Raw genomic sequence first — 16,607 nt, 5'->3', positions numbered from 1 at the left:
GAATATGATACATTCCACAGCGGACACGTTGCTCTGAGTATTAGTGCCCTTCTTAGAAGTCCTCTGTTAACCTGGCTCTCTGGAAGCTCTTAGACCTTCTATTAACATTTCAGTTAGTAATGGCATGAGCTTCCACAGACCTTGGCAGCATGGTGTCACGTGCACCCATGAGGATCACGTTTATCAGCACAGACCATTGCTTCAGAAGAAGCCTGAGGTCCAGAGGCCTGGGAGCTGGGAGCTAGGTTGCATTGTTAGGCATCGGTAAAGGTGGTCATTAGCTTTATCAATGTAAATTGATCATGGTGGTAAAGGTGGTCATTAGCTTTATCAGTGTAAATTGATCATGTAAATTCCTAGCAGAAGAGTATAAACATCAGGTTGTAGTCACATAGACCTGAATTCAAGTCTTGATTTCATCACTGAAACCAGGCTGTGTGATTCTGAGAATGTGCCTCAACATCTCTGAGCCTCAGACTTTTCTGCCATATGTTGGGAGATAATGATACCTAACTCTATTAGTTTTCTCTAACTGAAAAACAAACAAACAAACAATCAAAAAAACACTTAGTGGCTTAACCAACACAGATTTATTACCTTACAGTTCTTTCGGATGGAAGTCCAACATAGGCCTTGCTGGGCTAAAATCCGGGAGTTGGCAGGGCTATGCTTAATCTGGAGGCCCTAGTGCAGAATCCATAGTCACATAAACCTGAATTCAAGTCTTGATTGTCATTTCCACCTGTATTCCTGGGCTTGCGGCCTCTTTCTCCATCTTCAAAGCCAGTAGCAACAGGTCAAGTTCTTCTCACATTGCGTCACTCTGACCACCTCTCCTGCCTCCCTTTTCCACTTTTAAGAACTTTTTTGTTTGCATTGGACCAGCCTGGATAATCCAGGATAATCTGACTTTCAGGTTAAATGATTAGCAACCTTATTCCACCAGCAATCTTAGCTCCCCTTTGCCATGTAACCTAGCATATCCATAGGTGCTAGGGGTTAGGATGTTGGCATCTTAGGGCAGAGAGTGGGGGAGGCGCATTATTCTGCCTGCCACACTACCATGGGAGGAAAGGATAAAATAATATAATGTAAGTTTCTTCGCCAATTTGCCTGGTCAGAGTGCTCAGTAACTGAAGAAGACAATCAGAATTAATAGTGATTCTAGTCTATAGTGTTAACCCTTCTGTGAGAAAATGATCCAGCCTATAGCACCAAGTGTGGTAATTGATGGCTTTTCAATGGCCTTGTATTGAGAAGTCAATGTGGCTGACGCTCCCAGTCGGGCAGTTTATGGCATTCCCTGCTAAAGTGCTCTAGCAAATGAAAATGCATTGTTACAGGGGGACCCTCGATTACCAAGCATTCATTCAGCCAGCACAGGGCTGGAGAAGCAGCAGGATAAACACTATTGCCTCGCTGTTCTTACGTCCCGTGGGTGAGAGCACATATAGACCTGAAGTTACCTTGTGTATTCATTTGTTTGCTTGTCCTTTATATCTCTCGCACTTGAACATAAATCCCATGAAGGGCCAGGACTTTATCAGATTGCACCTGTATCCCCAGCACCTGGAACAGCACCTGGAATATACTAGGTACTCAAAAAATATTTGTTGAACAAATACAATGTGATACAATATACAAGGTATTATATTGCAGATTGTTCATAAAATATGCAAACTATTGTAATATAGGTGATGTAACATACTGACGCGCCAGAGAGGAAAAGGAATCTTAACTCTGCTTTGGAGAGTTTCCAAAATGTTTCCAAATAGCCCCAGATGCCAACACAGAAAGGCCTTCCTGCCCTGTGGGGCCCGCACCTCTTGGCCCTCCTGACTCATTTCCCGTGGACTCTTTCTTGTCACCCTGCTTCAGACTGCACCATCTGCAGGTCAAAGTACAGACATACCTAAAGCCCACACCTGTGCATCATGTTCAAGTGCATCCAATTATCCACCTTCCCCCTCTGATTTCAGATATTGACAATCTGTGGAGGCTGTAAAAGGAGTGATGGGATAGAGCAGTGGTCGGCAAACTGCGGCTCGCGAGCCACATGCGGCTCTTTGGCCCCTTGAGTGTGGCTCTTCCAGAAAATACCACATGCAGGCGTGCATGTACAGTGTGATTGAAACTTCGTGGCCCATGCGCAGAAGTCGGTTTTCGGCTCTCAAAAGAAATTTCAATCGTTGTACTGTTGATATTTGGCTCTGTTGACTGATGAGTTTGCTGACCACTGGAAAGGATACCTAGAGGGGGGAACATTTGTACAGAAGCTACAGGCAATTAACAAGGCCCAGCTGAAGCACTGGGGTCATCTCTTTGCCATATATCCTACAACCCACAGGTTCTGGGGGTTATGAGCACTCTTGACAATAAATGCATTAGAATGTGCCTCCGTGAACACAGACACTAACACAGACTTCCACAATCTCACCTTTACCACATGGGACACACTCTTCCACCAGGTTCCATTCTGTGCCGTTCCACTGAACTTCACTTGTTTTCAACGTTGGCCTTCACTCTCTCATTGATTCACATGCACTGAGGGGTCACCCATGGTTGAACTGGGCCATTATGGGGCCCAGTTCTCCACGACACACATGCAGGGTTTGACACCAGATCAAAGGTGTGGTTTAGTGAATATGTGCCAACCTTAGACTGCAGAAAATTCTTCCCCTGGTTCTAACCAGTTCTCTTTGCCATCGATAGGCACCTTCCCTCCCCACCCCACTCCCTAATATGCATTTAGCAGGGTCTTCCTTTGTTGGGAAACTAAGAATAAATAAGAAGATGTGTTATCCCGGGAGGGGATTTCTGGGTCCCAGGAGAGATGAAGGCAGAGGGAGATACATCCTAACAAAGGGCTAAAGAACTCATTTCTTTCTTCCAATTTGAAGTTGCCCATGGGGAACAAAGAGTCTGGAAAGTCCCTTGTGTGGAAAAGAGAAGGAGAGACGGAACCAGTGATGCAGGGCAAACCAACTGTGCGTATTGTCTATGGTTGCTTTCACAGTCCAGGGTCAGAGACCATGTGATCTGCAAACCCTAAAATGTTTCCTCTCTGGCCCCTATGGCTAAGTTTCCTAATGGCTCCTCTAGTCCATGCCTACTGCAGGACACACGGACTGCTGAATCAATCTTCTGTTCCGACACATGTCACAGCAATGAATATTCCTGAACACATACCTCCCAGCATGTTAGCAAGCATATCCCTGGCCTTCTTGGGTCAAACGATATATGTGTTCTTAATTTGCATAGATATTGCCAACCGCTTCCTCAGAGGTTCTATCAACTGTACCCCCAACGGCTGTGTACAGAAGTACCCTTTACTGCTCTTTACCGTGGCTGACAGGTAGTGTCAAGAGCTTTATCCTTGAACAAATGCATATGAGCTAGGTAGCATTATCCTAATTTATAGAGGAGGAAACTGAGGCACAGCGAAGTTAAGTAAACTTGGCAAAGATCAGAGGCATGGGGGCACTATGGCGAAGAAAACTGACCTTGGGGTCAGACTACGTGGGTTTGAATCGCAGCTCCAACATATGTGAAATTGGGAAAGTAATTTAACCCGTATAGGTCTTGGTTTCCTTTCTTTTTTTAAATAAGAATAATAATAGCAGCCACTTTATAGTGTGATGGTGGGAAATAAATGAGAGTCCTGTGAATAAATTCTGAATTCAGGAATGAATGTGTTCTGAAATCAGTCTCCAAGCCAAGCCTCTTTCATGGATCAGGAGGAACTGTCACAGGTTTTTAGTCTACTGTCTCCATGAAAGACCCTGAGGCCTTTCCGCCTGACTTGCCCACCCTCCTTCTACCTTTCACTTCCCCATCTCTCACCACGCCTGCTATTCCTCCTGTTTTCTCTGCTTCTGGAAATGGCAGAGACCCTCTAACAATTCCACAGTTAGCCAAGCCCACCACCCGAAGGTCATTTTAGTCACTTCTTCGGAAGGGGCATCCCCACATCCTCTAGGGTCACCCTGGAAGGTATAAAATCCATTTCCTTATTCTTCCCCGCCCTCCCATAATCCCTGGTATAAATGTTTTGTGATTCTTATATAAAGAATCAAGCTCAACTCTTTCAACAGCCTCCAACCTAGCCTGTCCTCACACCAACCTGACCCATTTTCCACCATAATCCAGCCTCCACTTCCTGAAACGTTTCCATAGTTCCCCTTTGCCCGCAGGATACACTCAACCCACCAAGCATGGCAGCTAAGGCCACCCTTCAGCTTCTGGCCATTGTGCTCCAGCCCCAAGGACTTCCTTTCCCACTGCATGCTCTTCCCTCTGCCTGGAAGGCTCTTCCCCCAGCACTTCGCATGATTGTGAAGGACTCTTTAGTTATTTTGGAATCAGCTCAAATTGGACCAGAGAGACCATCCCTGAAACTTCAGCATCAACATGCCCCCCCACCTAAACTTGTCAGCTCATGCTCCTTCATAATGTTGTGTCAGATTTCCTTATCACAATCAGCCTCTGCGTTTGTTTATTGTCTGTCTCCCCTACTAAAATGTAAGCATCATGAGGTGGGGACACAGCTGGCACCCAGCCACTGTTGGTTATTGAACATCAATTATGAATGACTCTCTGAATGGATAGATAAGTGGATGGACATATATAAAAACAAGAATCTGTTCTAACTCATGCAACTAGGAAGAAATGGTCCCAAAATGTGTTCCCCTGTGTTTCTTCCAAAAGTAAACTTGTTCTAAATTGGATATTTGAAAGAAGAAATCTCAGAGTATATGAAGGAGACAAGAATTCTTGCTGATCAGTGAATCCGGTCAATGAAAGTCAGGTGGAAGCAACTGAGGTCTCAGCTAATTTTCCTTTAAATGTTATTTGAGGTAGTTTGTGCTCCCTGAAACCTACAAAGGGTTTAACTAATTATAAATTGGTAGTGGGATTTGCTCCAACAGGTGTGCCATGTAACAATTTATCTTCATGACAGGTGCTGAGGAGTTCAAGGCAACTTTGATGCCCCATTTCCCTAAGTCAGAGCTCAGGCAGAAGAACATTTTGTTAGGGAAGCTAGAATCCTCCAAATAGATTCTTCTGGGTGTTAATATCTCTGCTGGGCTCCGGATTGGATCTTCCTGTTTACAACTTGGTTATCTTTGTTTCTGTCCAATTCCAAACATGCCACCAGGAAGACAAATTGCCAGCTGTCTTACGTTTTATAAAGCCAATTTTACCAACACGATATTTTTAAACCCCATATGCACACTATGGTGAGAATGTGCTCCAAATAGAGAAAAACAAAAGTGGAAAAAATAAAAATAGATCTTGCTAGTATTCTGGGACTCCAAGCCTCTCCAGGTTAAATCACATTCCCTCCTCTACCGGAACACCAGTGGAGACTTAGATCACAGGGTTCTCACTTCTTCAGTGCAGATCAATCTCCACTCTGACACCAGCACGGGGTTTGAAAGTCAGGTACTGGAGGCATAAACGAGAAACATCAAGGTCTGAGTGAAGGCTGGACGCTCCTTTCCCTGGCAGATGAGCATAAAGGAAACAGCAGCAAGGAGAGGAGGAGGCATCCAAGAACTCCACCAGGACAACGGCCGGTGCTCAAACACTCCCAATGATGGTACTTAGCAGTGCTGGGACTTCGCCCCTCTCAGAAACACAGAAAGTGGCTCATCAGAAATCAGACAGCAGGCACACAGCTCCTGAAAGATCCGCAGTAGAGAGAGGGGAAGGGAAACCATCCCTCACGCCTTCCCCTGGGTGCCTGGTGTGATGGTTGGGACTTTGTCTTCATTTATTCTGTGCCTGGTGCTCTAGGGCTTAAGACCATCTTGATGCTATGTGAAAACTATGCATGCCATTTTCTTAAGAAAAAAATTCAGACTTTATAACTAATTCAGACCAGGGTTGTTATAATTGGGGAAAGGAAGGAACTAGGCAGATGGGGCCCAAGATTAGGAAAAAATTTTTCACCATATGCCTATTAGATGTGTGGTTTAAACCATGAAAATATGTTATTTATTCAAAAATAAATGAAAAGTTTGAATATAAATAGTTAAACTGAGGACTTTGAATGCAAGCATTTTCCTCACAGAAGCTACCATTTCTGGGGAAAATACACGGAGCATTTCCTTGTCAGGGTAAACAATTTCTCCTGTCTCTCCGCCAAGCCTCTTTAAGCATATTTTATAAAGCTCAGCATTGTCGCCTGATTTCTTCTCCCTATGCACATTAAAATTCTAAATTCAGACCCTGGGATTAACCAGAGAGATTCCAGACCCTCTTAAGTGAGTGATGGACTACTAACCATAACAAAGCCTGCAATCTTGCTTAATTTTCTGTGTTAATTGACAAGATAATAAGCATCAATTTTACATATATGTGTGTGTTGGCTGCTTCACTGCAATTACAGGACATGTTTTATTCATGAGTGAGGCACCGGACTGCTCCAGTGAGCACCCAAACCAGTTCCCCCCTCTCAAATAAGCATCAAGAAAGGTCTCCATAATGACAGTCACCCCTAGAAAATTAAAGGTTCTCTCCCCCCCCCCACCCCCGCATCGCATTATAAGATAATCAAAGCCCAAACCAATAAAATTCGGAGCCCTCTTATCCAGGAATTTAATTTTCACTACATCACAGGCAGTTAAATGCGTTAGGCCAGCTGCTGACACCCTCCCTGGGTGGGCCCATGACAAAGCCACAGTCTTTCCAAATGGTGTTGCTGGTGCCCAGCCAGAGAGGACAAGGGCTGGATTTGTTCATTATAGAACTGCCTGCTGGCTTCTGGGCAACAAATCCAAAAGAACTGTCTGATTAAAAACAGACAAACAAACAAAAATGTTGCATAAAATATGTAACATCAGAGGGTCAAATTCTGCTATGAATGAACCATATTGCCATGAAGCCTGATTCTTTACCCCTGTGCTGGCTGTCAGCATAGGGGGTTAATAGCAAAGTCCCATTATTAAAACAAGATCATTCTAATGCAGACCATTGTGAGACCACAGCAGCATGGACATTAGAAAAGGGTTAGCAAAGGGGAGATATAAAACTTGTTAGCAAGAATAAATAAATAAACACCTGACTACGCAGTAGGCGAAGGCAACTGTGACAGTGACAGGAATGCAGTGCAGTTCCATAAAGGCAGGGAGGAACTCTCATTGGCAAAGAAGCACAGTGAGGTCATGTGAGCTGGATGGTGTCAGGTTAGAAAACAGGCTCTTGAGCAAGTTACTCAAGCTCTCAGAGCCCATTCATGAAATTATTGCAAGTACTTTCTTATTTATATGTATTTATTTCCTGTACTTTTTGGCTCAATGTGGTTTCTTCTGTATATGCTCATTATAGAACTTCTGTTCAGCTGGACTTCAGGGAGTTCTCAATGATGGTTGCTCTGTAGTTTAGTTGTAATTTTGATGTGATCATGAGGGGAGGCAGATATTGCATTTACCTACTCACCACCCTAACCGAAGCCATATTGCAAGTATATAAGTAAGTTAATGCTCCTAAAATTTTCCAGGGACTTCCATTTCCAGAACGATGGAGTAGACCTGTTTTTCCTAATTCTGTTGTAAAGTACAACTGAAAATTCTGGACATTAAACAAGGAACAGGAAAGGGATGAGGATGGCAGAACAGAGAATTTAGAAAATAACTACTCTACTGCAGCTAAACTCCATTACAAACCACTGTGCCCACCTCCACCCACATCAGCCAAGATCAAGTGATTAGCCTAGACACATCCTCTCCAGCCAGGAATGAAGGGCCCCACATAAGGGTGTTGACAGAGAAGGCTGAAAAGGAGGTCAGGATTTTCATCCTCCAAAGGTGGCAATGAATCCTGCTACCTGCCATCTTGTTAGCTGAGACCATGTGGGGAACCTGGCCTTCTACCCACACCTGGTAGTAGTGAGTTACCCTTGGCATCCCTGATAACAAAATTTGTTGCCAGCAGATCTACTCCTTTAAAAATGGTTAAAGGAAGCTCTCTAAGCATAATGTATTCTGTATTTGATGTACTTGTTTATTGTGTGTTTTTCTACTAGAATGTATGCTGTAGGAGGGCAGGGATCTTTGTCAGTTATTTTCACTGTGTATCCTCATTGCTTTCAAAGTGTCAAACTCATAGTGAGTGCTCAATAAATATTTGTTTAGGAAATTAATTGCAAGTTAATTTCTCTGGGTATTGCAGGGCCCTCAGCTGTAAAGTTGAGTTAATGATGCTTCTTTTCTATATGAATTGAAGATTAAATTAGATTATGTTATAAAACACAACTTTCCTAGGATATATAAAAAGCACCTAAAATAAAAACTCTGATTAAAAAATGAGCAAAGGACTGGAATAAACATTTCTCCAAAGAAGACACACAAATGACTAATGACACATGAAGAACATGAAGAGATGTGCAACATCACTCATCATTAGGGAAGTGCAAACCAAAACAGAAATGAGGTACCATCTCAGTTCAATTGCTACTATTTAAAAAAAAAGAAAGAAAGAAAAGAAGTGTTGGCAAGGATGTGAGAAATAGAAATCTTTATACACTGTAGGTGAAAATGTAAAATGGTGTAGCTGCTATAGAAAACATTATGGTGGATTCTCAAAAAATTAAAAATAGAATTACTATATGCTCCAGAAATTTTACTTCTGGCTATACTGTATATCCAAAAGAACTGAAAGCAAGGATTCAAACAGATATTTGTACATTTATGTCCATAGCAGCATTATTCACAATTGCCAAAAGATAGAAGTAATTCAAGTGTCGATCAATGATTAAATAAACAAAAGATGGTATATACATACAATGGGGAGAAGGGGAAATAAGCAATTATTGTTTAATGGATTCAGAGATGGATGGTGGTGATGGTTGCACAACAACGTGAATGTGCTTAATGCCACTTAACTATAGACTTTGAAATGATCAATATGGTAAATAATATGTCACATGATTTGACCATAATTTTTAAATTAAACAACCTGAACTATATCAACAGCATAGCAGAGATTAATTAAATGGTAAGTTACAGAGATGGAATACAAATTTATGTCAGACAACATAGTATTTCTTGTCTACAGTTATGGCTCGGAAAAGAGTATCTAGCTATCTAAGTAGGCCTCGTTGTTCTTTTGAACCAGCTGGGCAAGATCAACCAAGAAAAGGGTGAGGGGCTGGGAAGGGGAGTGTCAGCTGAAGCTTCCAGCTGAAGCTAGATTGCCAATGCATGGTCTCAGCAGCAAAGAGAGTAAGTTTCTAGAATCCTTTTACGGTAGGAAAAGAACAGAGCTGACTATAGAACAGCAATTACATTAGGCCTTAAGAAAAAAATCAATACAAGTTATCCCAATGCCCAGAGCCCAACTATGTAGTTTATTCAACAGAATTTGTGGCAACAAAATTGAGGAAGAACTCAGTAAACTAAATTATTCCTCTTAAGTTTTCACTGTAGAGGAAAGGAGCATCTTTGCTAATAGAATTGAAGACATACTTAGTTGGAGAAGCCAGCTCGGAGATTAAGGGCTATTCTTGCCTGGTGGAAGAAAATACTCAAAGATAAGATCAGAACACTGAGTGGAATGGTGTTTTATCTCTTAGCTGGGGGACCACAGTGGTGTTTTCTCTTAGCTGGGGGCGTGCGATCAATACCTTCCTTGATAGTGGCCTCAAACTGAGGGGAGCCAAGCTCCCTTAACTTCATTCTTCAAGTGAATTTATTTGGCAAAAGTTTTAATAAACTTTATTGAATAAACTTTATTGAAGTAAAACTTGTTTATGTATGTGACCCCTCCCAGATCAAGATATAAAACACTTTCATTATCCCTGAAAGTTCCCTCACGCTGCTTCACAGTCATTGTCCCTTCCAGAGGGTAACCTCTCTTTCAACTTCCATCGCCATGGATTATTTTTTTCCTGTTCTTGAACTTCAGATAAGTGGAATCATACAGCACAGACATTATTTTTTTCTGTCTGCCTTTTTTATTCAACATATTGGTTTTGCAGTTTATTCATGCTTTTTGTGTATTTGTTGTTTGTTCTTCTCATTGATGGGGCGTCTTCCAAAGAGGACAAGGAAACAGCTAGGAAGCATATGAAAAGGTACTCAGTAGCATCGGTTGTCAAGGAACTGCAAATGACAACTACACTGTGGTACCAGAATAAATAAAGTTTAAGAAGACTGGGCTGTGCCAAGTGTTGGTGAGGATGTGGAAGAACCAGAACTGTCATACATTATTGGTGGGAGTGTAAAAGAAAACAATTCCTTTGGGAAAGTATGGGGAAGATTCTAAGAAAATTAAACATAATCTACCCTATGACTCAGGAATTCCACTCCCACATAAATACCCAAGAGAAACAGGTGGATACACAGAAATACTTGTAGAAAAATATCTGAAGCCACTTTATTTATAATGGTCCCAAACTGGAAATAACCCAAATATCCATCAATAGGACAATGAATACATAAACTATCATATATTCAAATGAGGACCTGCTGGGTGTAAAACAAACTTTTCCGTTTTGCCATTCTACTCCTTTAGTGGGCATAACACCCTCTTCTTGGGAATTCCACTCATTTTCAATGTCCTTGGAAAGTAGGGATGGAGCATTGGAGACTACATATCTCCCACGACCAAATAGATGCTCAACTTTCCCCCGTGGATATTACACTCTAGATCCTGGGTTGCACAGCATTCAGCAAACATCCAGTTCCATAAACATCTACTTAGCATGATGCTAGACCCTGAGAGGAAGATGCTAGTCCCTGCAGTGGAAATAATGGTTGAAACCTTGAATCTTGGAGTCAGAAAGACTGTTGCTTGAATCCTAAGGCCTTTTTTTTTAAAAAAAAGCAAAATAACAGTTTATTTTTAACCACATCTGGAAATTTCAACAAACTAGCACACTTGAAATTAACTAAACTTTATTTTTCATAGCATTGAGTATTGCATATTTTTCATTTACATTTGAAAACAAATTTTTTTTTAATTTTTTAAAATAAATCTTTATTGTTCAGATTATTACAGGTGTTCCTCTTTCCCCCCCACCCCCATAGCTTCCCTCCACCTGATTCCCCCCACCATCCCATGCCCTTAACCCCCCGCCACTGTCTTCATCCATAGGTGTAAGATTTTTGTCCAATCTCTTCCCTCACCCCTCACATCCCCGTCCCCCTGAGAATTGTCAGTCCACTCCCTTTCTATGTCCCTGATTCTATTATATTCATCAGTCCATTATGTTCATCAGATTTTTTATTCACTTGATTTTTAGATTCACTTGTTGGTAGGTATGTATTTATTGTCATTTTGTTGTTCATAATTTTTATCTTTACCTTTTTCTTCTTCTTCCTCTTCTTAAAGAATACCCTTCAGCATTTCATATAATCCTGGTTTGGTGGTGATGAACTCCTTTAGCTTTTTCTTGTCTGTGAAGCTCTTTATCTGCCCTTCAATTCTGAATGATAGCTTTTCTGGGTAGAGTAATCTTGGTTGTAGGTTCTTGCTGTTCATCACTTTGAATATTTCTTGCCACTCCCTTCTGGCCTGCATAGTTTCTGTTGAGAAATCAGCTGACAGTCGTATGGGTACTCCCTTGTAGGTAACTAACTGTTTTTCTCTTGCTGCTTTCAAGATTCTCTCTTTGTCTTTTGCCCTTGGCATTTTAATTATGATGTGTCTTGGTGTGGTCCTCTTTGGATTCCTCTTGTTTGGGGTTCTCTGTGCTTCCTGGACTTGTAAGTCTATTTCTTTCACCAGGTAGGGAAAGTTTTCTGTCATTATTTCTTCTAATAGGCTTTCAATATTTTGCTCTCTCTCTTCTTCTGGCACCCCAATAATTCAGATGTTGGTACGCTTAAAGTTGTCCCAGAGGCTCCTTACACTATCTTCATATTTTTGGATTCTTTTTTCTTTTTGTTTTTCTGGTTGGGTGTTTTTTGCTTCCTCATATTTCAGATCTTTGGTTTGATTCTTGGGGTCCTTTGATCTACAGTTGAATTTCTGTATATTCTTTATTTCAGACAGTGTATGCTTAATTTCTGACTGGTCCTTTTCCATTTTTTGGCATTCTCATTAAGGTCCTTGAAGGTCTCACTAAACTCCTCGGAGGTCTCATCAAGTTTCTCGGTGGTTTTTAGAAGATTCTTGAGTAACCTTATAAATGTGGTTTTGAACTCTATGTCCAGTAGTTTGCTTTCCTCCATTTCTTTCATTTGTGACATGTTTCTTTGTCTCCGCATTTTGCTGCTTCCCTGTGTTGATGGAGTGGTTTTCTGTGGTAGGTGACCAGTGGTTCAGCCTATCACCTGAGGTGGACACTCTTGGTGCACCCCTTTGTGGGCTGAGTGCAAAGTCTTGGTGTAGTTAAGCCTTGATTGCTGGTGGTACACTGGGAGGAATTGACCTCCAGGCCAATTGGCTGTGAGGACCCGCTGTGTCTATAATGGAAGAATTGCTGTGCTGGAGACATGCTTATGGGGCAGGACTTGCTTCAGTGGGGCTTTGGTGCTCACTGAATCTGCCTCTTGAATGTGTCACTTATGGATGTGAGTAGTTGAAATCTGGTGTCATCTCACTCTGACCACTAGATACACTAGCTTCTGGATCTCCAATGGGGTGCAGGTCAGCTAATGTCTGAGGCCACCCAGCAGGAGCTATAGCAAGAACTACAGTTTTCTCCTCTTTGCTTGCGGTTTGGAGGTTTTGGAGCTGTCTGACCAGAGCTGCAGTTTGTTAGGTGAAGCTGCGATAGGGCAGACCATTTATATGCAAAAGCCGCTGCATGGAGCTTGGGTGGGTTTGTAGATTGCGCAGGGCGGGGTCTCAGGGAGTCACTCGGCTAGGGCATGGCAAACAGCAATGGCTGCCAATCAGCTGTCTCTGCATCTCTGCGTTTCCAAGTCCCCACGTCCTGCGTCCCAGCGCAGTAAACAATGATTGCTACGTGCACCTCTGCAAGGAAGCCACCCTCACTTTCCGACCTGATGGCAGACAATCTAGCTTCTCCCTGTAGGAGTTTGGGTCCCCAGCGTCTCCCCAGAGACTGGAGTTCGGAGTAATCGGGAGCTTGTCTCCCTTCGGGTTGAAAAAAGCAGCGCACCCAGTCGCCTGCTGCCAGCCCGATTCGTGCGCCTCCGTACCTCAGCTTTTCAGCACTTGTGCACGTCTCAATGCTCCTTTCTCTTTCCTTCTAGTTGTAGAACTTCCACTCAGCCAGCTTTCCCGTGGTTCTGGGTGATAGACGTTTTGTCTTTTAGTTGTAGTTTTGAAATTGTTATGCGAGGCAGCAGTTTAGGTATTTACCTATGCCCCCATCTTGGTTCCTATCCCCACAAAAAATGTTCTTGAGTCCCAAGTCTTATTAGCATGTGCACAGCGCAAATAATAATAATGCCACCAAAAGAGTGTTCTAAGAACTGAATGAACAGGCAAGTGAAGTGCATAGCACAATGCCTGGCACTTAGGAGGTTTTAACAGATGCTACTTGTTATTGTTATTGTTACTGTTATAATTTTCACAAGCTAATGAGAAGAAAAGATATATCATAGCTAACTATAAATACAAAACAAATGATCAGAGGTGTGAAGGTAGAGGTGAAACGCACTTTGAGGATATGGAGAGAAAGAAGAGGTTAGTTTGGGATAAAAAACGCTGCTAAGATTTCTCACAGGCTTTCTGTGGAGTCGGGCATCAGCTTGGGAAACAAGAAGTGCGGCTCTAATTTTAGTGATGAAACAACACAGGAGGAAGCAACTTGTGTAATCAAAGAGCCTCAGGGTTGAAACCCTACTGCCCTACATTTGAATCTAGGCTCATTCATTTATTAGTCATAAGAGTTTGGTCAAGTAATTTAACCCCTTTAAAACTTCATCTTTATCATTTGTAAATAATGACAACCCCTATTTCTAATGGTTGTTGAGAATAAAAATACATATTTATCTAAGACCCGGTCAGTACCTATTATTCAATGCACAAATTTTAATAATCACATTAATTGTGAGAAACTGAAGGTCCACACACACTGCTCCTCTTGGGGTGAGGCTGGAGGTTCTCTCCAAAACGGCCATATCATGACCAACCTGCTGGCAGTTGCCTTTGGCAATGACTCTTTCAGGGGTCATAAGACACTTAGAGAATCCAGCAGCTTTTTCAACAAGGAAAAGGCACACATACATGACAATTTTTGCATAATTTCAAGAAGTTCTAGGACTCCCAAAAACAGAATTCATGGAGCTGCTGCAGAACAAAGCACTATCCAAGGCAAGCCTCTTAGAACCTCCCTCTGTTAGCTGCTATTTCATTTTGACTGCGTAGGAAGCAGGATGGTGACCAAAATGTGAGAGCAAACTGCGTAAAAACACTTCTGAGACTACATTTTTCTCACGCAAACAGTTGACCACACCTCAAGCACCATTAATGCTATGTTAATCTTGGGCTGCCTTGGGCTGTTAGCCTGCATACAAGAGCCCTTCTGGACAGGTGATCTTGTGTGCTTGTCCATAAGTCCACATGGAGTGGTTTGTCAAATCCCCGCTTGCCATCTACACCCAAACTGATGCCCACCTCCGTACACTCAAATGCCACCCTCTTATTTCCAAAGGACCAGATTGGCTAAGGAATTTTTGTTTTTAATGTGTAGTTTTTCTTCCAGATGGTTTAACACTGTGCATAATAGCCTAAATGTTTCATGATATTGTGAGATCTTGGTATGGAAAAATTTATGTATTATCACAAAACTGTCTGTGAATGCTTCTCTCTTTTTTCAGAATCCCAGCTTTGATTCAATATTGATGAAGAGGTTATCAATAAACCTGATTCCTAGTATTTTGCTTCCATCATCAACATCTTCATCACTACCATCATCACCATCATCTTTTTCATCATCATCATCACCCTGCTGTTCACCCCTCATTCCATTCTCTGCCCTTCTCTATATCCTAGGAGGCTGATTCCTACATATTCCACCCCCCAGGCTCCCTTCCTCTTGTTTCCTGATTGGCTGAGGCAATGGAGAGGCACAGGTTGGAGATCAGAATCTGGGCTACTTCTCCCCCACTTCCTCCCTGCTTTGCCTGATTTCCAGCAATGGCTGCCTCCCTTCAACCACAGCTTCTGTCACATGGCCCCTGCTCCAAGAATTTAGCTCTTACTCGATCCAACATACAATTTCCTCTCTTTGCCCTTCCAGGACAAAGTGTGGTTAGCTTCTGGGTGCTTCAATATCCATGTTGAGTTTCCTAACCCTGCCCTCTAGGTAAACCTTTCATGGATATCTCTGGTGCCATTTAATTAGATTCTGTGTCCTGCCAGGACCCTAATGACTGTCATCTCTAACATCTTCTTCTCTATGACTATTATGTACTAATTGCTCCTCATGTATCAGACATTGTGCTGAGTTCTTCACCAACATTAACATCCACCTTCACAATAACCCAACAAGGAATGGATTATTTTTATGAGAAAGTAGACTTGGCATTTGTAACGACCTTATCCCAGGTAACACAGCTAGGGAGTGGCAGAGTCAAAATGCACACTGAGATCTTTCTACTTCGGAGCTTCTTCTTACAATGTCCACAGTTCTCCTGTCCATGTCAGAATCCTGGAATGTGTGCTACAAATCCAGATCTGAGACACCTACCCGTAGCCCTCTGCTGAGGAAACTGCTCCATGTTTTAGTTTGAGCAACAAGGTTGGCTCACAGCATCACCTGATCCAAAGAAGATAATTGCATAGGCGAGCTGACAACCTATGTGGTAGGTTGGCATTAAAACTCTGATCAGTATGGGCAATAGTAAATTAGTGAGGCAAATGAAACTCTCCCTCCCAAATTTAAATGAAAAAAAAAAATGCTAAGGTAATTGGTCTGGAGGTAGAGGGAGGAGGAAAAAAAAAAGTAAAAAGAAGCAAGCAATGAGAGTGGCATGGCCATATGGTGAAACAGTGACCCGGATGCAGTAATAAGAGAGCATGTCCCTGGAGCCAACTTAAAGGCTGAACAATGACTATGCTTAGCTTCTCTTGAGATCTAGCTCCTTTCACCCATCAACCCACCCGTGATCTAAATAATCACTGGTCATGCCTTCCCTGACCCACCTCCAGTTGGCACACCCCAGTTTTTACAGAAAGCTCTAAGCTAACACAAGTGAAGTAGCCTCCCTACCAGTCTTGCTACATTCACTCTGGCTCCCTCTCTAAACCAGCACTCACATTGAAGCTAAAGTAATTTTTCCAAAATGCCCATCTAACTTTATTAGTCTCCCTGTTTAATACTCACAAATGATTTCCTCTTCTTTTGACATACAGTGAAAATCTCCTATGGTGACCCACAAGTTCCTGCATTGCCTAGCCTCCATCCTCCTCTTCATCCTCAGCCAGAGCCTCAGTCCTCCTCACCCCTCTGGTCCAGCAACATTGGCCTTCCAGTGCCCCCTGTTCATCACACTCCTTCCTGCCACTGGGCTTAGTACAGGCTACTCTGTCTGCCTACAGTGTGGATCCCTTGCGCTTTCACCAGGGATGTATCACTGACCTCCAGATCTGACAGCAATCTCAGGGCACCCCTCCCTTGCCTGGCATTTTTCACAGGTGTCCCTGTTTGCATGATTACTTGATTAATATCAGTCTTTTCTCAC

The sequence above is a fragment of the Plecotus auritus genome (assembly GCF_963455305.1).
Source record: "Plecotus auritus genome assembly, chromosome: 6".
Classification (NCBI taxonomy): Eukaryota; Metazoa; Chordata; class Mammalia; order Chiroptera; family Vespertilionidae; genus Plecotus; species Plecotus auritus.
Note: the sequence above shows the minus strand (reverse complement) of the source record.